The sequence below is a fragment of the Bos grunniens genome, chromosome 11 (genome assembly GCF_055505025.1).
Source record: "Bos grunniens cultivar Pamir isolate PY7600 chromosome 11, Bosgru_T2T1.0, whole genome shotgun sequence".
In the NCBI taxonomy this organism is placed as follows: Eukaryota; Metazoa; Chordata; class Mammalia; order Artiodactyla; family Bovidae; genus Bos; species Bos grunniens.
Genome location: NC_141175.1, coordinates 31,507,864 through 31,533,270, shown reverse-complemented (window position 1 = coordinate 31,533,270; position 25,407 = coordinate 31,507,864). Strand labels below are relative to the sequence as shown.

Here is a 25,407-nt window from a genome sequence, read left to right as displayed (position 1 = left end):
TCTCACATAATCCAACTGTGAAATTGGATATTGTTTTGTTGTTTGTACTACTGACATTTCCCTAAGGATATCCTGAGGATAAAATTAAGAAATTTACTTAAAACACTAAGCACATAATGATCAATCAGTAAATGTTAATTGTTTTGTTGTATTTACAAATATTTACATCCATATCACCCATTTTTTTTCCTTCAGAGTACCCCCGTGGCATCATTACTTCCTCAATTTAGATAGCTACACTGATGATCAAAAAGGTTTACCTGATCTAAATCAAGTTCCAAAGAGAACTCAAGTGGGGGTTTCCTAATTGTGAGTTCAGTGTTTGTCTTTTCTTCTGCTACACCATGGCTGTTTTTCAGAATTAAGAGTATGATGAATTCAGTGATTTAAGTTAAAGTTTTTTGGGGTGGTTTTTCAGTTTTTTTTTCCCCATGATATTTGTTTGTAATTTTAAGTAAACCCGTATATTACAAAGCTCTAGGTTAGGCACTCCGTTGAGATGTTGATTACATGCAAATTCCCACTTCTGGGTGACCCTTCTGGTCATCTAATTCAAGTGCTCAAGCTAAGACACTTAATTTTCCACAGTGTGGGTCTTTGCAAAACTGACATCTGAAAAGAGAAAATTATGTTTGTAAGTTTTTAACTAAGAATATTGTCTTATTCAGGTGAAATCTATGAATCCCAAATTCCAGTATTTTTTTTTTTTTACATTAATAAAAGATCTGTAATGTTCATCATTCTATGGTGGCTCAGATGATAAAGACTCCACCTGCAATACAGGAGACCTGGGTTCAATCCCTGTCTTGGAAAGATCCCCTGGAGGAGGGCATGGCAACTCACTCCAGTATTCTTGCCTGGAGAACCCCGTGGACAGAGGAGCTTGGTGGGCTATAGTCCATAGGGTCACGAAGAGTGAGACACTGCTGAAGCATCTTCTCACGCATGCACACAATGTTAATCACAAGGGAAGGAATTTTTTAGCAATATGTGGGCATTACAGAAATATTAGTAACCTTTGGGTAAAATTGAAATATATTTAAATATATTTAATATATACAGAAAAGTAGACATCTATAACAACTTCCACATTAATACCCCCACATTAAAAAGTTTGTATTTTACATGTTACATTTAAATTGCTGTATATCTTTCCCAGTCATATTGTAATGATGTTTGTACATATGAATCAAAGGTAAACTATAGGTGTGTTTTTGTATCTGAAATCATATGATCTCCAATGCACAGTTTTAACTCAAAATATGATTTTAGAATTTTTTATGTAGCTCTCATCCATTAGTTTTAGAATGCCATTAAGTATAACAAAATTTATTTAAGTATAATTTTGTTTTCCTCTTTGAGAAATAATGCATTGATGAGCAGAACTTACTTGTAGTTGCCCACTGCCGATATGTGTAAGAGTTTATTTAGAATGTGTATAGCTAGAAGTGGAATTACTAAGTCATCATTTTTGGATGTTGCCAAAACTTTTCTCCAAAGTGATTTATACCATTTCTTTTCACAAGACTAGGTTATGACACTTGCCATTTCCACAAGCTCTTACCAACACTTGGAATTAACCAACATTTTAATCTACTGCCATGTGTGAAATTATATTTCACGGTTGAGTTCCATTCCTCTCACTATTGGTAAAGGTGAGCTTCTTCAATACGTTTTGGATATTCTGGTTTCCTCTTATGTAAAACGTCTGTGTACATCTGGTTCAGTCAAACATTCCTATCTATATATCTTATCTGTAATATTGTCTATTATCTAACAAACTCTAGTTGGGTTAAGCAGAAAATAAATGTATTAAAGGAATTTAAGCTGTTCGTAGAGTGTCCTAGAAAGTCAGAGAACTAGATTTGGATGGTATATCATCAATAATGATAGGTCTTCCACATCATGGGGGCCCCTCCAGCAAAAATAATCACTTCTTCAGCTCCTCTTTCCAATGGAATATCTGAACCCAGAAAATATGGTTTCAATATAATGATATTGATGATTGAGTTCCAGAATCTTAACCATGTATTCAAGCCAAATACTTCAAAGGAGGCTGGGAAATTGAGATCTGCTTTTTATTTTGGCACTGAAGGACTCCTGATATAGGAATTTTTCCAAGTATAGAAGGATATTCATAAACACACACATACACACATATTAGCCACAGGCATGAACATCTTCTAAATCATGCCCCTTGGCTGACCTAACCTCTTGACAAAGCCCTCTTTAGGCTTACATTTCTCAATAGCATCAAAAATAAACAAAACATTCCTCCTTGGCATGTTGTAACTACTTCTCTTGGAAATAGAAACCATATTAATCTTTTCCCAAAAATCTGATCAGTGTCTGTATCCTGCTCAAAGTTCAAGATTTCTGGGGAATACTAAGTCATCTTTGGTTCTAAAATAACTGTCTAAATTATAGGCTTCACCATTGCACACAATATAAAACATGTGTTTAGCACAATGAAGAAGAAAAGGTTAGACACTAGACCTTGTTTTTGCATCTGCAATGAGGCTCTGTGACTCCTGTTCTTTCTACATGTTCCCTTGCCCTTAGTCAGCAATGTGCATGGTGTGAGTTCTTTACCTGTTGAAATAATTTATCTCTTCATTCTTAGAGCCCTGAGTCCTTAGCAGTCTTACCTAGATCATATTGCCTTGGACTCCTCTTTTTACCAATGAGATTTATCATTGGTTGCATCATTTCTCCTCCCTGTTTTCATTGTCTCTCTGTTCCCATTTTTGAAAAAAAAAGAAAAAAGAAATCATAAAAAGATCATTTATTTATGGATCATGCTGTATGACCAACCTGAGACAGCAGGGATCTCAGCTGATTGTCATTTTTCAGGGACCCAGGCTGATGGAGGCTTCAACTTGACACAAAGTTCCATTATGGCTAAAGCATGAAGAGGAGAACAAGGCAAATAATTTAATATATCTGAATACTCTGCTTGCATTTTCTTGGCTTTAGCTAAGTCTCTAGGCCAACAAGGCCATAACTAGATCATAGATGTAGGGAAAAATGATCGTACCATATGCCTGGGAAGAAGAGACACGTATTTGGCAATGGACTTACGTAAGGATTACCATAAGCAACAACCTTATTTTACCTTGATAAATCACAATTAGTTAACCCCATCAACCCTTCCCTGTTTTCTTTCTTGTCAATGGCATGAGGATCTAAATAGGTAAGGTGACATGCTCAACTTCTGTCCTGGAAAAATCTTTGTGCCCCCTGCCAAAAGCATTCCTCCCTTTAATACTATGTTCTTTAAAACTGCAGCACCTAGAATGATTGAATGGAAAACAGAACATTTGTGCCTGATCATTGTGTTTAGTAATGAAAGGCGTCCCTCCCATTACGATCTGTGGATCTCAGATTCATGTATTCAAACCTTGGGAGAAGCAACACTGTCCATCTTAGAAGCAAGAGGGACCATTTTACAAGGTGGTGCCTTTCAACTGATGATGTGAATGAGCGTGCAATGGCCCATCCACTCTTCTTTAGGGCCAGTGAGTAATGGGACGTGTGGCAGGGCCAGGGCATGCCGTGAGTGCTAGCCTATCACTTTGCCTTATCTTCCATGAAATAGGGTCCTTTGCAAATGCACTATGGTATGGAGGAGTAAGATGCCAAAAGGGAACATTTTTCTTTTGTCAAGTCTCCTGGGAAACAGACTTTGAGACTACTCTGTGCAGGAGGTTTCCTGGAGTGTGCTCTCTGGAATGACACTGGAAGGGGAGTGAGGAAGGAGGATCATACACAGAAACTCGACTGAAATGCAGTAGAGGCCTCACCCTCTGCTTCAGGGAGTTCAGAACTGGGATGGCCTTTCACTGGGACAAGAAGGCTGGGGCTTTTTACCTCTGCCTCAGCCTGTCCTTGGATGCAGGCTGCACCAAGGAAGAGGCATAGACACAAACAAAGTGGATCTTTTGACCAGGAGCAAATTCCAGAAGAATTGTTAGCTGTGAGTTGCCACCAGCCAATCCCCAGCAGTTGGGGGAGCAAGGCCGCAGCCAGTTCATGGCAGCATTTCTGTGACATTCAGTAAGCTCCCGTGTGGTATTGTGGAGAGAAGCAGGGTAGGCAGGGAAAGCAATGTGATCCAGAATAAGCAAATCTTTTTTTTTTTTTTTTTGGACACACAGATGTTTATTGAATTAAATATAAAAATGCATCAATGAAATCTTTATTATTGGAGGATAATTGTTTCACAAGGTTGTGTTAGTTTGTGCTGTACAATGAAGTTAATCAGCTATATGTATACACAAGTGGTGCAGCGGTAAAGAATCCACCTGCCAATGCAGGAGATGAGGGTTTGATCCCTGGGTCAGGAAGATACCCTGAAGAAGAAAATGGCAACCCACTCCAGTATTCTTGCATGGGAAATCCCATGGACAGAGGAGCCTGACGGGCTACAGTCCATGGGGTTGCAGAAAGTTGGAGACGACTTTGTGACTGAGAACCCACATATACACATCCCCTGACTTTTGGACTCCCCTTCCATCCTTCCCCTCCCACCCCTCTAGGTCATCACGGAACACCAAGCACAGCTCCCTGTGCTGTACAGCAGATTGCCACCAGCTGTTTTACACATGGTATCGGTGTTTATGTCAAACCTCACCTCTCAATTCATCTTGCCCTTCCCACTGTATCCACACGTCCATTCTCTACATCTGCATCCCTATTCTTGCCACGGGACTAAGTCCATCTGTGATGTAAGTCAGACAGCAAATCTTGTTTGAGTTAAAACAAGTTGCTGCTCCTCACTTCCATGATAAGAGGGTGCCATGTAATCAGCCTGCCCCTTACTGGCTGCTAGTATCTGCAGGTTCTGTTCATAAATGTGAGCCACTCAGCTGGCAAGTAGTCATTTTAGCCAGGAGAGTCCACATTGTTCAGGGCAAGTATGACTTCCATGTGGCCCCCCTGGATAGTCCACTAAGATGATTGTATTTTTTATTCTTTAGCTTATTAATATTATATTCATTGAGACATTTTTTTTCTGGTGTTGTACCAGCCTTACATTGTAAAGAAAATCTTTTTCTTGGGCAAGATTAAATCTAGACACGTTGCTAGATTTGATTTGCCAATATTGTATTAGGATTTTTCCATCTATGTTCATAAGTGTGATAGGGCTATAATTATCTAGTTCTCTACTTATCTAATTTTGGTGTCAAGATTAAATCAGTCTCATAAAAGAAGCTGGGTATTTTTTTTAACCTTTTTCTATTCTTTGAAACTGGTTGAAAGGATTATCTCCTCATTGTAGCTTAGAGAAAATTTACCAGTAACGTTTTTTTAACCAATCTGATCTCACCTTCTACTCCCCATCCACTGTCAATTCCTTACACTCCAGTGTCACCAGCCCATTGAGGGTAGCTGGAACATGCTGGGAGTCTGTTTGCAATGAAGTTCTGTTCTGGCTCTTTCTTCTGCTTGGACTCCTCTATTGCCAGATATCCACACAGCTGCTTTCTCCCTTCTGAACCTGTCTTCTCAGGAAAACCCACTTTGACTTTCATTTTAAGGCAAATCACTCAATTCAGGAAAACCACTTCGTTATACCCATCTTGCTTCTTCCCACCCCGTCCAGAACTTCCCTTTCTTTCATCTTGTTCTATTTCGTCATAGTCTTTATTTCCTTCTAGAATATAATTCTTATCATTTTTATAGTTATTTTTGTGCCCCCTCACTAGAATTTCAGCTCTATAAAGATAGCATTTTTGGGGGGTTCAGTTTTGCTTGCTGATGAGCCCAGTTGCCTAGAATATTGTCTGACAAATAGTAGGGTCTCAATAAATATTTGTTTAATGAATGATTTGTTGAATAAATGGTGCTAGGGCAAAGGATCTTAAAGTGTTAGTGGCCTTAAGGGAGGATGGGATTTTTGTAACCACCAATCTATTTTCTGAACTACTTTTATAAAAAATTTAGATTTTACACAATGGGAAGAGGATAGTCTCTTTAATAAATGGTTTTGGGAAAAACTGGTTATCCACATGCAAAACCGACATTGACCCTTATCTTATATCATACACAGAAATTAACTTAAAATGGATTAAAGACATAAATGTAAAGACCTGAAACCATAAAACTCCTAGAAAAAAAACACAATGACAAAGCTCCTAGACTTTTGTCTTGGCAATGATTTTCTTGGATAGGACACCAAAAAGGACTTTGCTAAGTGTTTTCACCACAGTCTCATGCATGCATGTGTGCACACACACAACACGTGGTAACTGTGTGAGTTAACAGATGCGTTACTTAGCTTGATTGTGTAATCATTTCACAATGTATACTTTTACTATACCACCACATTGTGTATCTTTGAAAAAAGAAAACTTACTAGCATCCTGGAGGGGGTTAGATTTTCTGTTCTTTCATAAGTTAATTCTGATTTATAATTTTCTATGTCATTCCTCTCAATTGTGAAGTATATTGGCAAATATTCAAATTAATTTCATAATACTTTTAAATTTCGTATAAATATATAAATTTATATGTAGTCAGGTCCTACTTTTTCATCCATCATTTCTCTCCCGTCTTCACTTTCTGATCAATTTTATTTCAGGATAGTTTATTTTGTGGCTATTTTCAAAGAAATCAGCTTCAAATTTGCTGATCATCTTAAATTTTCTCTTTCATGCTTTTATCCATACTATTCCTATTCATCTTCAATCCTTTGGTTCATACTATTTTTCTAGCTTCTTAAATTGAATACTTAACTCATTTATTTTTAATAATTCTTTTTAAAAGGTGCTTTTAATACTATAATGGATCTCTAGTTCCACTTACGCTATATCCCATGGGTGTTGATATGTAGTTCATGTATTGTCATTGGGTTCTAAATATTTTATAAGTTTCATTGTGCTTGCCTCTTAAATCATTAGTTATTTAAGAGTATATAGGATTTTGGGGGGACTATCACTTACTACTGATTCCTAGTTTTTTTATACTGTGGCCAGAGATCATATCCAGCGTAATAACAATTATTTGAAATGTTTTAAGAATTATTTTATGGTCAAGTACATATTCAAATTTTATAAATATTTCTTATATACCAAGCTTCTTTGTATATAATTCTCACTAATTATGTAACTCTTTATTTCTGGTCTTTCTGGTAGAAAAATTTCTAACAGTAATATAAAAAGTCTGCCACAATCTTTTTTGTCAATTTCATCTTTAATTCTGTCAGTTTTTGCCTAGTAATTGTAGGCGATGGGGAAAAAAATCACCTAAATTCTTCAAAATTAAAGTTTCTAATTTTTATAGTTATTATAAAATATTGGCTATATTCTTTTTGCTGTACAGTATATCCTTGTGTTTTATACATAGTAATTTGTGCCTCTTAATCTCCTATCCGTATACTGCCCTTTCTTTCCCTTCCCACCCGGTAACCACTAGTTCGTTCTCTGTATCTGTGACTCTGTTTCTTTTTTGTTATGTTCACTAGTTTGTTTTATTGATTGGATTTTATATGTAGGTGATGACATACAGTATTTGTCTTTGTCTGATTTATTTCGCTAAGCATAATACTCTTCAGGTTGCATTCATGCTGCAAATGACAAAATTTCATTCTTTTTACGGATGAATAGTACTCCATTGTATGTATATACCACACCTTCTTCATTCATTCATCTGCTGATGGGCATCTAGTTTGCTTCCATGTCCTGGCTATTCTAAATAGTGCTGCAGTGAACACTGAGGTATGTGTGTAGCCTGGGGGCCTGACGTTCACATTACTTCAATGTCCTTGTTTTTGTTTCCACTCTTGACTTTGGGATCTGCTAAGCTGTCCTTCTCTCAGGTGTAACCCGCTATTATTATCCTGGAGTCCTGTTGATGTTGCAAAGTGGGACATTCTATAGTATTATGATGTCTCGATCTTTTGATGGGCCTATTTCCCTGGGCTGTGACTATTGCCAGTGTTTCTTAGCTTCTCCTCTTAGGTAAAACAAGAAAAGTAAAAGCAGTTGGAGAATGGAAATGCCCTTTCCCAGAGGTGGGCTATAACTCTGGTAAAAAGATATTTTCTTTAGAATATAGACTTTTTTTTTGTGGAGAATGCTCTATGTACATTCACAATGATTAATCTTCCCTTCCCCCAACAGAGCCAATAGGGCTCTTTCTACGTTATTCATCATGAGCATGTGATGGGGCTTCTGGAGATGAAAGCCATGGCACTAGGGGCCACCCCCTTTAGAAGGGCACTGGGCCCTTGCCCCTGGAGTTTCTAACTCTTACACTCATCCATAGTATCCTACAGAAATTGGAAACCCCAATCAGTCACTAACTCTAGCTCTGATTCCCATTTTTGTAAGATACTCTTTATTTTGGCCAATGTCTGTTTTTTTATTTGCATAATTTTTTTAATTGGAGGAAAATCACAATGTTGTGTTGGTTTCTGCCATATAACAATGTGAATCATCCATAATTAAAACTCAGTCAGTTCTAGCCAGGTAGATGACACTAGAGTCTGTTACACAGTGAAGTAAGTCAGAAAGAGAAAAACATATATGTGAACACATATATATGGAATCTAGAAAATTGTACTGATGAATCTATTTGCAGGGAAGGAATAGAAGCGCAGATGTGGAGAACAGGCTTGTGGACACAGTGGGGGAGGGAGAGCGTGGGGCAAGTTGAGAAAGTAGCCTTGACAATAAATACACTATGGATAGCTTGCGGTGAACGGTGCCACAGGATTCGTGGTCTCCAAAGGAGAAGATTTAACTCCAGAATCAGACAGTCTCAGTCACCCAGAGCTTTGTGTAGATTTTATTTAAAGTGGAAGTGACAGAAGAAGCTTCTGACTTAGACATCAGAAGGGGGCGGGAGAGTACCCACCTCACTAGTTTAAGCGGTGGCCTTCTATACTTCTCAGCCAGCTGCTGAGAATAGATAAAAAGAATACCTCAAGGTTGTAAGAGTTCCATCAGACCCTTTCCCAAGGCATACATCCAAAGATAGCTTTGGTACAAGATTAGCCAGGGAGAAGGGGTCCCAGGCTCAGTCTCTGGGAGAGACATATACTGCTGCTGTGTAATCCGGGGGGACAAGTCTTGAGAAACAGGTTCCCAGGCAAGATTTGTTACAATTGTTAACATGGAGTCTAAGAAAAGCATTTCCCTGAGTAAGACATTGTGCTGTGTGATCATTAGCTCCTAAGGAAGGGCTAGTTCTCAGACAAGATACATTGTTGCACAAGGCTTAAGCCAAGCCCAAGCTAGAATGTTCACCTCCTCCTTAAAGGGGCCTGGACTGCCTAAGCTTTAACCCTCTCACTATCCCGTGTAAAATAGATAGCTTGTGGTAAGTTGCTATATAGGACAGAGAGCCTAGTCTGGCTCTGGGCTAGAGGGGTGGGATGGGGGATGAGGTGGGAGGCACAAGAGGAAGGGGATTATTATGTAAGATACTTTTTGTCCCCTTTACCTGATTGGAGGTAAAGGGAGGTCTGCCGGTTTCCAGACCTGACAACTGTCAGGACAATGGCTTTGGCTTTTGATTTATCATTCTATTTCTGGCCCATGAAAATTTTTAGCTTGTTTTGAACTAGAGCTATTTTTAAAATATATTTATCTTATACTTTATCTATCATTGCTATGTTTGAGGAGGATAATTTTAAAACCTGAAACTATTGGGATGGGAATTCTGAAGTTTATTTTAATCTAAACTTTGACTTTTGGACATTTTTTATATAAATAATGATGTCTATAAATCACATTTAGTCCCTGTTATACTCTGAATTTCTGTGGTGAATACAATTATCTCTTTGAACTTTGTAATGAAAAGACATTTTTTAATAATCTGATCAAAGAGAACTTTTTCCATCCCTGTAAGAGATTATAATACCATATTGCCTTACAAACTATCTTAAAATTGCTATGTGGCTAGATGTATAACTTCTAAATATTATAATATCTGTAAGTTTTCCATGACAATTAGAATTACAAAAGTGCACAAAATATTAGCAGTATTGACCATTAAATGCCAGGTAGGACTTCCCTGTTGGCTCTGATGGTAAAGAATCTGCCAGTAATGCAGGAGACCTGGGTTCAATCCCTGGGTTGGGAAGATCCCTTGCAGAAGAGAATGGCTACCCATTCCAGTATTCTTGCCTGGAGGATTCCATGGACAGAGGAGCCTGGCGGGCTATAGTCCAAAGAGTCTGACACGACTGAGTGACAAACACTTTCACTTCCAGAGAGAATTTATTATGTGTCAATCCCTTCTGAAAATTAAGGACCTCAGAATAACCATGTTTATGATATGTGTAAATGATAATTGTAGGTTAGACACTAATTGAAGAAAGTAAATAGACTCTTTAGCAGTTTTCAAATCTTTTGGACTTAGGTTATAAGTGGTTAGGAAATATATAGCAGCTTTGGTCCCAGTGCAAAATTACCCTAGAGTTATGAACCTTTGAATATCTAGCAGTTTTTCAATTTCCAAGCTACTGTACATATCTTCATTTCTGGATTTGCAGGCCAATGGATTGGGTGGGAGGAGCTGAACTTGAAAGCTTTGAAAGCTGTTTTTAAAAATAATTTTTCTATATGTACTTTCACAAGAAAATAAAATATGGTAATGGTTAAAATGATCATGTACTTAAAATAATGGTACTTACAGAGTGTCTTTTCCTTAAATGTGAATTATAACCAAAAGAAATGGTTGCTTTACCTTACAGACAGGAAAACCTAGAAATGGAAATGTTTCATTTGGATGCCCTGGTGACAGACCCGAAATAAGTGCTGAAGCTCATATCAGGGCCTGAGACTTTGACAAGAATTCTGTCCCTTTCCATTCGAGGTCAGGTTTTGCCTCTAAAAGCTGACTAACCTTCTTGGTTCTCCTGGGATTACTGGTCTGGAACTTCCACCTCATGGTCAACACCGAAATCAGATTGATTATATTCTTTGCAGCCAAAGATGGAGAAGCTCTGTACAGTCAACAAAAACAAGACCAGGAGCTGACTGTGGCTCAGATCATGAACTCCTTATTGCCAAATTCAGACTTAAATTGAACAAAGTAGGGAAAACCACTAGACCATTCAGGTATGACCTAAATCAAATCCCTTATGATTATACAGTGGAAGTGAGAAATAGATTTAAGGGACTAGATCTGTTAGAGTGCCTGATGAACTATGAACTGAAGTTCGTGACATAGGACAGGAGACAGGGATCAAGACCATCTCCATGGAAAAGAAATGCAAAAAAGCAAAATGGCTGTCTGAGGAGGCCTTACAAATAGCTGTGAAAAGAAGAGAAGCGAAAAAGAAAGGAGAAAAGGAGAGATATAAGCATTTGAATGCAGAGTTCCAAAGAATAGCAAGAAGAGATAAGAAAGTCTTCCTCAGCAATCAATGCAAAGAAATAGAGGAAAACAACAGAATGGGAAAGAATAGAGATTACTTCAAGAATATTAGAGATACCAAGGGAACATTTCTTGCGAAGATGGGCTCGATAAAGGACAGAATTGGGCTGTCGTCTCTAGGGTCGCACAGAGTCGGACACGACTGAAGCGACTTAGCAGCAACAGAAGCAGAAGCTAATAAGGAGAGGTGGCAAGAATACACAGAAGAACTGTACAAAAAAGATCTTCACGACCAAGATAATCATGATGGTATGATCACTCACCTAGAGCCAGACATCCTGGGATGTGAAGTCTAGTGGGCCTTAGAAAGCATCACTACAAACAAAGCTAGTGGAGGTGATGGAATTCCGGTTGAGCTATTTCAAATCCTGAAAGATGATACTGTGAAAGTGCTGCACTCAATAGGCCAGCAAATTTGGAAAACTCAGTAGTGGCCACAGGACTGGAAAATGTCAGTTTTCATTCCAATCCCTAAGAAAGGCAATGCCAAAGAGCACTCAGACTACTGCACAGTTGCACTCATCTCACACGCTAGTAAAGTAATGCTCAAAATTCTCCAAGCCAGGCTTCAGCAGTATGTGAACCATGAACTTCCAGATGTTCAAGCTGGTTTTAGAAAAGGCAGAGGAACCACAGATCAAATTGCCAACATCCGCTGGATCATTGAAAAGCAAGAGAGTTCCAGAAAAACATCTATTTCTGCTTATTGACTATGCCAAAGCCTTTGTGTACATCACAATAAACTGTGGAAAATTCTGAAAGAGATGGGAATTCCAGACCATCTGACTTGCCTCTTGAGGAAACCTATATGCAGGTCAGGAAGCAACAGTTAGAACTGGACATGGAACAACAGACTGGTTCCAAATAGGAAAAGGAATACGTCAAGGCAGTATATTGTCACCCTGCTTACTTAACTTATATGCAGAGTACATCATGAGAAATGCTGGGCTGGAAGAAGTGCAAGCTGGAATCAAGATTGCTGGGAGAAATATCAATAACCTCAGATATGCAGATGACACCACCCTTACGGCAGAAAGTGAAGAGGAACTAAAAAGCCTCTTGATGAAAGTGAAAGAGGAGAGTGAAAAAGTTGGCTTAAAGCTCAACATTCAGAAAACGAAGATCATGGCATACAGTCCCATCACTTTATGGGAAATAGATGGGGAAACAGTGGAAACAGTGTCAGACTTTATTTTTCTGGGCTCCAAAATCACTGCAGATGGTGATTGCAGCCATGAAATTAAAAGATGCTTACTCCTTGGAAGGAAAGTTATGACCAACCTAGATAGCATATTAAAAAGCAGAGACATTACTTTGCCAACAAAGGTCCATCTAGTCAAGGCTATGGTTTTTCCAGTGGTCATGTATGGATGTGAGAGTTGGACTGTGAAGAAGTCTGAGTGCCGAAGAATTGATGCTTTTGAACTGTGGTGTTGGAGAAGACTCTTGAGAGTCCCTTGGACTGCAAGGAGATCCAACCAGTCCATTCTGAAGGAGATCAGCCCTGGGATTTCTTTGGAAGGAAGGATGCTAAAGCTGAAACTCCAGTACTTTGGCCACCTCATGCGAAGAGTTGACTCATTGGAAAAGACTCTGATGCTGGGAGGGATTGGGGCAGGAGGAGAAGGGGACGACAGAGGATGAGATGGCTGGGTGGCGTCACTGACTCGATGGACATGAGTTTGAGTGAACTCCGGGAGTAGGTGATGGACAGGGAGGCCTGGCATGCTGCGATTCATGGGGTTGCAAAGAGTTGGATACAACTGAGTGACTGAACTGAATTGAACTTCCACCTCATGTTTCTTCTGTCCTGAGTAATGCTTTAGCCAGAATCATGGGAAATTCACTAGAGAAAAAAAGAAAACAAGACAAGCATTTTATTTCAGTCCTTTGACCCTCTATCCGGTGTATTTCTGCCCTCGATGAGTTGAGAAGCATAGAAAGCAGTGTTCCTGTTAGATAGTAAACTCCATGTGGGGATGCATGGTCCTACCTCCTTGTTGTCTTCTCTTGTTGCCCCAGGAGCTTCTCAAAAGTTAAGGACAGCAGACTTGAATTCCACCTGAAGCTTAAGCTTAAGGAGTCATATTTTGGGTAACTGATGTCAGCGTGGCTATTTCAGTGACCAGAAGAGGACAAAGGAGTTCACTCTTTTGCCAAAGCTCTTTGTTCCAGCACGAGAAGGCTAGAGGAGAAGGACGCTTTGCTCCTTAAGTGCCTGCCTTTTTAGCAAAAGGCAAACTGATGTTATTATTTTCTATGAAGCCCACTCTGGTAAAGATACATAATAGACATTATATATAATGTATGCAACAACTCAGAAAACCAGAAAGTTCTCTGACAGCAACACCTTATAACTTGATGCTAAAGAAAATATTCTTGTGAGATGAACAGTGCCTTTCATAGAAATTGCTACTCCAGTTCCCTAAGTTTAACTGACAGGCATAGCATTTCATTCCATCTCATATAGCGACTGATTGCTTGGGGCATCATATTTCTTTAAAAGTCATGCCTTTACTGCTTTTTGGTAACTGCTTTCTGTGTGTGCAATGATCTGAATGTGATTTGAGGGAAAGGAGTATAGCATTACATACATGTCAGGGTGAGGTGTCAGACCTCTGCCCCACTTCCTGATACTTGATGATGCTAATGATGTCGATTTAATAAGTTAGCCACATCATTAATTTATATTCTTCTGGTTTACAATTTCTTCTATGGTAAAAAGAAAAATAAACCTATTCAAATCTTTCATTTATGGTTAAGTGATTGAAAGAGTCAGTCCATGATTTACCAAAAAAATTTCTAAACTGCTGCAGCATTTCTTGCAAAACATCCAGATGTCAATAAATGAATTAAAGGAGAAGATATTTAATGCTGAACAGAGTGTGCATTGAAATATAACAATTCAGGGGAAATGTATAGATGAGGAGCAAGCTGGCAGCTTACTAGATCCCAGGGTTAAAAGCCCAAAGGAAAGAGTAGCAGCAGAAGGACAAAAAGGCCATGTCAACAGGAGTATAGATTCAATTAATTTATTGACATAATTAGCATATAGTTATTAATAACATTACAGAAGCAGTTGGCAAGTGAGTGTACATATACACCAACTGAATGAATTCAAAAGAACCCTGTACTTACCATAATTAAATTATTAGTTCTGAGAAAGCCACATGGACTGTGGAGGCCATTGCAGCAGGCCAAAAGCCATGCATCCAATTTATTTTCTCACTGAAATAAAATGTCTGGAATTTTTCTATCTTATCAAGCTGAATCTATAGAGTGGATATTATGGCTATCAGGATTGTGTGACCCACTTGTAATTTCAGCATTTGTGAAATATGGAGCAGATTGCCTCATGGTTTATAAAAAATAAAGAGAAATGTACAAATAAATTTTGAGAACAAAACAAGTCTCTGGGCTAAACAAATTCTCCACTTACGTATCATGGCCCCCTGGATAAATGTGTGAAGATAAGAGCTAAAGAATTAAGTTTAAGATTGTCTACAGATTATACAGAATTAAACATGAAGTACAGAGAATAATCCCAACTCTGGTTAAAATTATAGATTTAAAAAAATACCTCCCCCTCTCTTTCCTTTAATTATGTTTTTAATGCTATTTGCTTTAATCCTGCACTGGTTTTGTTCACCTGGTGAGAAGAATACAGAGTTTTCTTTAATCAGTGAGATAGATTTTCCTTCTAACATAGCTGTTTTATATTGGACTTGCTAAAGTCAATGAAACTTGTAAGCAAACACACGCAAAAATTAAGAAAAAGGTGTTCTTTAGACAAAAATTCAGACTTAAGAAATTTTAACCAAGAAAACACATATATTAAAAGAGATGATCTTTAGTATATGCTTTCTGCAGAGGGAAGTACATCTTGAAATGTTTTGAAAGATATGAATTTGCATGTAACTGGGTAATAGTGCTATTGGGGGTCTTGATATGAGCAGGGAATTTTCTATTTTTAATTTTTTAAAAAATACTTGTATTTGGCTACATCGAGTCTTAGTTGCAGCATGCAGGATCTAGTTCCCTAATCTGGAATCAAGCCTGGGTCACCTGCATTAGGAGCTCAGAGTCTTAGCCGCTGGACCACCAGGGAAGTCCCGAGGGGGATTTTCAAGTCATGGCTGTTTTTGTCTGGAAATCCAACCTAGGTGTTTGGACTACTTTTAGTTTTAGCAGCATATCTATAGGATCGGGACTTCCCTGGTGGCTCAGTGGTAAAGAATCCACCTGTGAATGCGGGAGACCTGAGTCAGTGGGTTCGATTCCTGGGTTGGGAACATCCCCTGGAGAAGGAAATGGCAACCCACTCCAGTATTCTTGCCTGGGAAATCCCATGGACAAAGAAGCCTGGAGGGCTACAGTCCCTGAGGTCACAAGAGTCAGACATGACTTAGCAACTAAAACCGCCACCACTTATGGGATCAGGAAATTAATAAATTACTTTCCCGAAGTGGATCCTTCTTGGTTCTTAGTCTCTTTGGATTTCTGAGTATCTGATAAAATGTATCTTTCTAGTAGTAGAATAATCAATACATTTGTGTATAATGTGCATGATCAAGAAGACAAGCTTTAATAATAATGACTAAAATTTATTTTTTGATGATCGTTTGCCTGACATTTTTGTGAGCACTCTAGCAATTTAGTTAACCCATTCAATTCTCCCAACAACCCTATATATAAACATCTCCATTTTTACGGGTGAGAAAACTGAAGAAGAGATTAATTGTCCAAGTTCAAACAACTAGAAAAGGTGAAACTGAGATTGAAGTATTCTGGCTCTAGTCTGTGCTGTAGCTGCTTTGCTTCACTGCTTCTCCATCAGACTTTGAAGAGGAGATACCTCTTTTTAGTCTAGATGTAGGACTTGGCATTACCTCTCTGTTCCTCCTCCTAACAAGTGGTTAATTGCATAAAGGGCCAGAGGCATGAAGCCATTGTAACTAGCATTACAACGGAATTAGCCATGGAGTGAGTGGGGACCCTCAGGACGGTGAAACCTCTACTGCCACACAATGTCCTTCCACTAAAGAAAGCTGAGCACTGAAGAAGTTTGAACTGTGGAGTTGGAGGAGACTCTTGAAAATCCCTTGGACTGCAAGGAGATCCAACCAGTCCATCCTAAAGGAAATCAGTCCTGAATATTCATTGGAAGGACTGATGTTGAAGCTGAAACTCCAATACTTTGGCCACCTGATGTGAAGAACTGACTCATTGGAAAAGACCCTGTTACTGGGAAAGATTGAAGGTGGGAGGAGAAGGGGATGACAGAGGATGACATGGTTGGATGTCATCACCGACTCAAAGGACACAAGTTTGAGTGAACTCCAAGAGTTGGTGATGGACAGGGAGGCCTGGTGTGCTGCAGTCCATGGGGTCACAAAGAGTTGGACACGGCTGAACAACTGAACTGAACTGACAGCTTCAGCTCTGTCTGGCCCACTGTCTCACTCTCTGGAATCTGTATTTACATAATTTGTCAGCCTGAAGTCACCAGTGCATCAACCCCATCCTGTAAACTCTTCTCCATGTTGCTTGAGATCCTGTAAACAGTGGTAGAAAGCTCAGGAACCAATATACCACCTTGGGTCTTCAAGATAAAAGTTCTGTAGGCCCTCAAGGGTCAAGTAGACGGGAAAAAGTGATGCCTGTCTTCATCTGGGCATAAAACCCTATGAACATCCCAGGTCCTCATTGGGTACCCAGGTCATCTGAGCCCTACACCAATGCCAGTCTGAATTTTGGGGAGCAATAAGGTACAACTGGGTCTTGAGAGCTGAGCATCAGTGAGAAACACCTTCCTCTCTTTCATTCAGTTTAAGGTACTTGGGTCACAGTTGCCGGGCAACCTTGCAATAAACATCCTATTCTATATACATAACTCTTGCTGGACCTATAAGGAAATCTCTGTTTTATTAAAAAATCTGTATGCATCTCTAGTGTAGGAAATTCATGTGGGATTTTCATTCATTTATTGATGTTTTTATTGAGATATAGTTTTCCTGCAGTGAAGTACAGATATTGTAAGTGTGCAAGTTACTTGGTTTTAACAGGTGCATACAGCTGTGTAGCTCACACCACCTATCAATATATTGGACATTTAAATTATCTTGTGTAAGAGATTGAACATTTAAATTCCTTGCCCAGATAGTCCTCAACCCCTTCCCATGGAAGGCAACCTGTGATTACTTTCACCTTAGTGTATCCTGTTATAGAACTTCATATAAATAAAATCATACATGGCTTCATTCATTCACTACAATGTCATAATGTTTTTCTTTTTTTTTTTTCTAATTTTATTTTATTTTTAAACTTTACATAATTGTATTAGTTTTGCCAAATATCAAAATGAATCCACCACAGGTATACATGTGTTCCCCATCCTGAACCCTCCTCCCTCCTCCCTCCCCATACCATCCCTCTGGGTTGTCCCAGTGCACTAGCCCCAAGCATCCAGTATCGTGCATCGAACCTGGACTGGCAACTCGTTTCTTACATGATATTTTACATGTTTCAATGCCATTCTCCCAAATCTTCCCACCCTCTCCCTTTCCCACAGAGTCCATAAGACTGTTCTATACATCAGTGTCTCTTTTGCTGTCTCGTACACCGGGTTATTGTTACCATCTTTCTAAATTCCATATATATGCGTTAGTATACTGTATTTATGTTTTTCCTTCTGGCTTACTTCACTCTGTATAATAGGCTCCAGTTTCATCCACCTCATTAGAACTGATTCAAATGTATTCTTTTTAATGGCTGAGTAATACTCCATTGTGTATATGTACCACAGCTTTCTTATCCATTCATCTGCAGATGGACATCTAGGTTGCTTCCATGTCCTGGCTATTATAAACAGTGCTGCGATGAACATTGGGGTACACGTGTCTCTTTCCCTTCTGGTTTCCTCAGTGTGTATGCCCAGCAGTGGGATTGCTGGATCATAAGGCAGTTCTATTTCCAGTTTTTTAAGGAATCTCCACACTATTCTCCATAGTGGCTGTACTAGTTTGCATTCCCACCAACAGTGTAAGAGGGTTCCCTTTTCTCCACACCCTCTCCAGCATTTATTATTTGTAGACTTTTGGATCGCAGCCATTCTGACTGGTGTGAAATGGTACCTCATAGTGGTTTTGATTTGCATTTCTCTGATAATGAGTGATGTTGAGCAGCTTTTCATGTGTTTGTTAGCCATCTGTATGTCTTCTTTGGAGAAATGTCTATTTAGTTCTTTGGCCCATTTTTTGATTGGGTCGTTTATTTTTCTGGAGTTGAGCTGTAGGAGTTGCTTGTATATTTTTGACATTAGTTGTTTGTTGGTTGCTTCATTTGCTATTATTTTCTCCCATTCTGAAGGCTGTCTTTTCACCTTGCTAATAGTTTCCTTTGATGTGCAGAAGCTTTTAAGGTTAATTAGGTCCCATTTGTTTATTTTTGCTTTTATTTCCAATATTCTGGGAGGTGGGTCATAGAGGATCCTGCTGTGATGTATGTTGGAGAGTGTTTTGCCTATGTTCTCCTCTAGGAGTTTTATAGTTTCTGGTCTTACATTTAGATCTTTAATCCATTTTGAGTTTATTTTTGTGTATGGTGTTAGAAAGTGATCTAGGTTCATTCTTTTACAAGTGGTTGACCAGATTTCCCAGCACCACTTGTTAAAGAGATTGTCTTTAATCCGTTGTATATTCTTGCCTCCTTTGTCAAAGATAAGGTGTCCATATGTGCGTGGATTTATCTCTGGGCTTTCTATTTTATTCCATTGATCAATATTTCTGTTTTTGTGCCAGTACCATACTGTCTTGATAACTGTGGCTTTGTAGTAGAGCCTGAAGTCAGGTAGGTTGATTCCTCCAGTTCCATTCTTCTTTCTCAAGATCGCTTTGGCTATTCGAGGTTTTTTGTATTTCCATACAAATTGTGAAATTATTTGTTCTAGCTCTGTGAAGAATACTGTTGGTAGCTTGATAGGGATTGCATTGAATCTATAAATTGCTTTGGGTAGTATACTCATTTTCACTATATTGATTCTTCCAATCCATGAACATGGTATATTTCTCCATCTATTAGTGTCCTCTTTGATTTCTTTCACCAGTGTTTTATAGTTTTCTATATATAGGTCTTTAGTTTCTTTAGGTAGATATATTCCTAAGTATTTTATTCTTTCCGTTGCAATGGTGAATGGAATTGTTTCCTTAATTTCTCTTTCTGTTTTCTCATTATTAGTGTATAGGAATGCAAGGGATTTCTGTGTGTTGATTTTATATCCTGCAACTTTACTATAGTCATTGATTATTTCTAGTAATTTTCTGGTGGAATCTTTAGGGTTTTCTATGTAGAGGATCATGTCATCTGCAAACAGTGAGAGTTTTACTTCTTCTTTTCCAATTTGGATTCCTTTTATTTCTTTTTCTGCTCTGATTGCTGTGGCCAAAACTTCCAAAACTATGTTGAATAGTAATGGTGAAAGTGGGCACCCTTGTCTTGTTCCTGACTTTAGAGGAAATGCTTTCAATTTTTCACCATTGAGGATAATGTTTACTGTGGGTTTGTCATATATAGCTTTTATTATGTTGAGGTATGTTCCTTCTATTCCTGCTTTCTGGAGAGTTTTTATCATAAATGGATGTTGAATTTTGTCAAAGGCTTTCTCTGCATCTATTGAGATAATCATATGGTTTTTATTTTTTAATTTGTTAATGTGGTGTATTACATTGATTGATTTGCGGATATTGAAGAATCCTTGCATCCCTGGGATAAAGCCCACTTGATCATGGTGTATGATCTTTTTAATGTGTTGTTGGATTCTGATTGCTAGAATTTTGTTAAGGATTTTTGCATCTATGTTCATCAGTGATATTGGCCTGTAGTTTTCTTTTTTGTGGGATCTTTGTCAGGTTTTGGTATTAGGGTGATGGTGGCCTCATAGAATGAGTTTGGAAGTTTACCTTCCTCTGCAATTTTCTGGAAGAGTTTGAGCAGGATAGGTGTTAGCTCTTCTCTAAATTTTTGGTAGAATTCAGCTGTGAAGCCATCTGGACTGGGGCTTTTGTTTGCTGGAAGATTTTTGATTACAGTTTCAATTTCCATGCTTGTGATGGGTCTGTTAAGATTTTCTATTTCTTCCTGGTCCAGTTTTGGAAAGTTGTACTTTTCTAAGAATTTGTCCATTTCTTCCACGTTGTCCATTTTATTGGCATATAATTGTTGATAGTAGTCTCTTATGATCCTTTGTATTTCTGTGTTGTCTGTTGTGATCTCTCCATTTTCGTTTCTAATTTTGTTGATTTGATTTTTCTCCTTTTGTTTCTTGATGAGTCTGGCTAATGGTTTGTCAATTTTATTTATCCTTTCAAAGAACCAGCTTTTGGTTTTGTTGATTTTTGCTATGGTCTCTTTTGTTTCTTTTGCATTTATTTCTGCTCTAATTTTTAAGATTTCTTTCCTTCTACTAACCCTGGGGTTCTTCATTTCTTCCTTTTCTAGTTGCTTTAGGTGTAGAGTTAGGTTATTTATTTGACTTTTTTCTTGTTTCTTGAGGTGTGCCTGTATTGCTATGAACTTTCCCCTTAGGACTGCTTTTACCGTGTCCCACAGGTTTTGGGTTGTTGTGTTTTCATTTTCATTCGTTTCTATGCAAATTTTGATTTCTTTTTTGATTTCTTCTGTGATTTGTTGGTTATTCAGCAGGGTGTTGTTCAGCCTCCATATGTTGGAATTTTTAATAGTTTTTCTCCTGTAATTGAGATCTAATCTTACTGCATTGTGGTCAGAAAAAATGCTTGGAATGATTTCTATTTTTTTGAATTTACCAAGGCTAGCTTTATGGCCCAGGATGTGATCTATCCTGGAGAAGGTTCCATGTGCGCTTGAGAAAAAGGTGAAATTCATTGTTTTGGGATGAAATGTCCTATAGATATCAATTAGGTCTAACTGGTCTATTGTATTGTTTAAAGTTTGTGTTTCCTTGTTAATTTTCTGTTTAGTTGATCTATCCATAGGTGTAAGTGGGGTATTAAAGTCTCCCACTATTATTGTGTTATTGTTAATTTCTCCTTTCATACTTGTTAGCATTTGTCTTACGTACTGTGGTGCTCCCGTGTTGGGTGCATATATATTTATAATTGTTATATCTTCTTCTTGGATTGATCCTTTGATCATTATGTAGTGACCTTCTTTGTCTCTTTTCACAGCCTTTGTTTTAAAGTCTATTTTATCCAATATGAGTATTGCTACTCCTGCTTTCTTTTGGTCCCTATTTGCATGGAAAATCTTTTTCCAGCCCTTCACTTTCAGTCTGTATGTGTCTCCTGTTTTGAGGTGGGTCTCTTGTAGACAACATATGTAGGGGTCTTGTTTTTGTATCCATTCAGCCAGTCTTTGTCTTTTGGTTGGGGCATTCAACCCATTTACGTTTAAGGTAATTACTGATAAGTATGATCCCGTTGCCATTTACTTTATTGTTTTGGGTTCGAGTTTATACACCGTTTTTGTGTTTCCTGTCTAGAGAATATCCTTTAGTATTTGTTGGAGAGCTGGTTTGGTGGTGCAGAATTCTCTCAGCTTTTGCTTGTCTGAAAAGCTTTTGATTTCTCCTTCATACTTGAATGAGATCCTTGCTGGGTACAATAATCTGGGCTGTAGGTTATTTTCTTTCATCATTTTAAGTATGTCTTGCCATTCCCTCCTGGCTTGAAGAGTTTCTATTGAAAGATCAGCTGTTATCCTTATGGGAATTCCCTTGTGTGTTATTTGTTATTTTTCCCTTGCTGCTTTTAATATTTGTTCTTTGTGTTTGATCTTTGTTAATTTGATTAATATGTGTCTTGGGGTGTTTCTCCTTGGGTTTATCCTGTTTGGGACTCTCTGGGTTTCTTGGACTTGGGTGATTATTTCCTTCCCCATTTTAGGGAAGTTTTCCACTATTATCTCCTCAAGTATTTTCTCATGGTCTTTCTTTTTGTCTTCTTCTTCTGGAACCCCTATGATTCGAATGTTGTAGCGTTTAATATTGTCCTGGAGGTCTCTGAGATTGTCCTCATTTCTTTTAATTCGTTTTTCTTTTATCCTCTCTGATTCATTTATTTCTACCATTCTATCTTCTAATTCACTAATCCTATCTTCTGCCTCTGTTATTCTACTATTTGTTGCCTCCAGAGTGTTTTTAATTTCATTTATTGCATTATTCATTATATATTGACTCTTTTTTATTTCTTCTAGGTCCTTGTTAAACCTTTCTTGCATCTTCTCAATCCTTGTCTCCAGGCTATTTATCTGTGATTCCATTTTAGTTTCAAGATTTTGGATCAATTTCACTATCATTATTCGGAATTCTTTATCAGGTAGATTCCCTATCTCTTCCTCTTTTGTTTGGTTTGGTGGGCATTTATCCTGTTCCTTTATCTGCTGAGTATTCCTCTGTCTCTTCATCTTGTTTAAATTGCTGAGTTTGGGGTGTCCTTTATGTATTCTGTCAGTTTGTGGAGTTCTCTTTATTGTGGCGTTTCCTCACTGTGTGTGGGTTTGTACAGGTGGCTTGTCAAGGTTTCCTGGTTAGGGAAGCTTGTGTCGGTGTTCTGGTGGGTGGAGCTGTATTTCTTCTCTCTGGAGTGCAATGAAATGTCCAGTAATGATTTATGAGATGTCTATAGTTTTGGGGTGACTTTGGGCAGCCTGTATCTTGAAGCTCAGGGCTGTGTTCCTTTGTTGCTGGAGAATTTGCTTGGTATGTCTTGCCCTGGAACTTATTGGCCCTTGTGTGGTGCTTGGTTTCAGTGTCGGTATGGAGGCATTTGATGAGCTCCTGTCAATTAATGTTCCTTGGAGTCAGGAGTTCCCTGGAGTCAGGGTTTGGACTTAAGTCTCCTGCTTCTGGTTATCGGTCTTATTTTTACAGTAGTTTCAACACTTCTCCTTCTATACAGCACCATTGATAAAACATCTACATTAAAGATGAAAAGTTTCTCTACGGTGAGGGTCACTCAGAGAGGTTCACAGGGTTACATGGAGAAGAGAAGAGGGAGGAGGGAGTTACAGGTGACCCAAATGAGATGAGGTGAATCAATAGTGGAGAGAGTGGGCTAGCCAGTAGTCACTTCCTTATGTGCACTCCACAACTGGACCACTCAGAGATGTTCACGGAGTTATGCAGAGAAGAGAAGGAGGAAGGTGACAGAGGTGGCCAGAAGGATAAAAGTGGGGAATGAAAAGGAGGGAGACAGATCCAGCCAGTAATCAGTTCCCTAAGTGTTCTCCACCGTCTGGAACACACAGAAATTCACAGAGTTGGGGAGAGTAGAGAGGGGTTAGGGAGGAGACACAGGCGACCTGGTGGAGAAAAAGGAGAGTCCAAAGGGAGAGAGAGCAGTCAAGCCAGTAATCTCGCTCCCTAGTGAAAAATGGGTCCTGAAGATTGGGTCCTTAAAGGTACAAAATTGGTAACAAATACATAAAAGCAAAAATTAAAAATCTAGAGTAGAGTTTGGAATTTCAAAAATACGATGTTAAAGAAAAGAAGAAGGAAAAGAAAGAGAAAAAACGAATGAACAAAAACAAACAAGGTCGCAAAAATTATAAAGAAAGTACAGGTACAAAATTGATAACTTATACCAGAAAACAAAAATTAAAAATCTACAGTAGAGTTTGGAATTTCAAAAATACAATGTTAAAAAAAAAAAAGAAGAAGAAAAATAAAGAGAGAAAACAAACAAACAAATACAAACAATGTCAGAAAAATTATAAAGAAAATACAGGTACAAAATTGATATCAAATACCAAAAAGCATAATTAAAAATCTAGAGTAGAGTTTGGAATTTCAGATATACAATGTTATATAAAAGAAGAAGAGAAAGAAACAGAGAAGAAGAAAAAAAAAAAGTCACAGAAATTATATAAAAAAAAACTATAGGTACAAAATTGATAACGTATACCAAAAAGTGAAAATTAAAAATCTAGAGTCGAGTTTGGAATTTCAAAAATACAATGTTAAAGAAAAGAAGAAAAAAACAAAAACAAAAAAAAAACAAGGTCAAAAAATTATAAAATATATATATATATGAAGTTTGCTGAAGAAGAAAAAAATAGGGTCTTTTTTTTTTTTTGCAAAGTAATAGGTTATAAAAGTGAAAATTAAAGGAATAATAGAGGACTTAAAATTTTTTTTTTAATTAAAAAAGAAAGAATGATCGTAAAAATAATAAAAATATATCTAGAACTTTCTTGATTTTTTTGTGGGTGTTGTGGGTTCAGTTCATTTTTGGCTAGTTCCTTAGTCAGACTTACATTTCTCAAGATCTATAGGCCCCTTCCTATGTAGTCCGTAGTAACCACAGGGTTTTGATCTATTGCCTGTAGCTTCCAAGGCGTTTCCCTCTGTTATATCTTCTTCTGTTTGCTAGTCTCTTCAGTATCTGGTTTCCGCCCTGACACAAAGGGGACGGTGGAGGACACTTTTTTTTTTTTTTTTTTTTAAGGCTTACTTGTTCAGTCGCGCTGTGGGGAGGGAGGGAGGGATGCTGCAAACAAATAACACTGGCGTGGGCTCGCAGTGCCTCAGCCACCCTGGGTCTGCCCCCGCTCACGGTGCGTGTAGCCTCCCTGTCCACACTGCTCGGACTCTAGGTTGTTCCGCCGGGAACAATCCGAGGCCGGCCCTGGGCTGCATGCACCTCCCAGGTCCAAGCCGCTCAGGTTCAGGCACTCAGGTAGTCCTCAGAGGCGCAGACTCAGTTGGGCCTGCGTTTTGTGCTCTTCCCAGTTTCGAGCAGCTCAGGTGATGAGGTGTTTGGTGAGCGCCAATGCTGCGACTTATTGCCTCCCCGCCACTCGGTTATCTGGGTGTAAAACTGGCACACCTTCTCAGGTAGATGTTGACTGTCCAGACCCCCAAGAAGTTTTAGTTAGCAAAGAAGCCTGCTTACAGTTTTATAGATAATGTCTCTCTGGGGCTGCGATTGCCCCCTTCCGGCTCTGGCTGCCTGTCACCGGAGGGGGAAGGTCTGCAGCCAGCTA

General features: G+C 38.5%; 1 protein-coding gene across 26 annotated transcripts in view; it reads left to right on the top strand.

The window, feature by feature from the left end:
* The window catches only part of LOC147362809 (uncharacterized), a 446,810-nt gene that overhangs the window by 35,114 nt on the left and 386,289 nt on the right, over positions 1–25,407 (top strand). The window contains exons 3-5 of one of the 26 annotated variants that reach the window (XR_015136472.1): positions 196–309; positions 1,532–1,655; positions 10,703–11,294. The exons of 15 other annotated variants lie outside the window; for them this stretch is intronic. The gene's annotated coding sequence lies outside the window, so the exon portion shown is untranslated. Of the gene's footprint in view, positions 1–195; positions 310–1,526; positions 1,822–2,853; positions 5,642–10,702; positions 11,295–25,407 lie in introns of those variants that run through there. 10 more of the 26 variants (XR_015136477.1, XR_015136466.1, XR_015136468.1 and 7 more) reach the window with 10 other exon arrangements.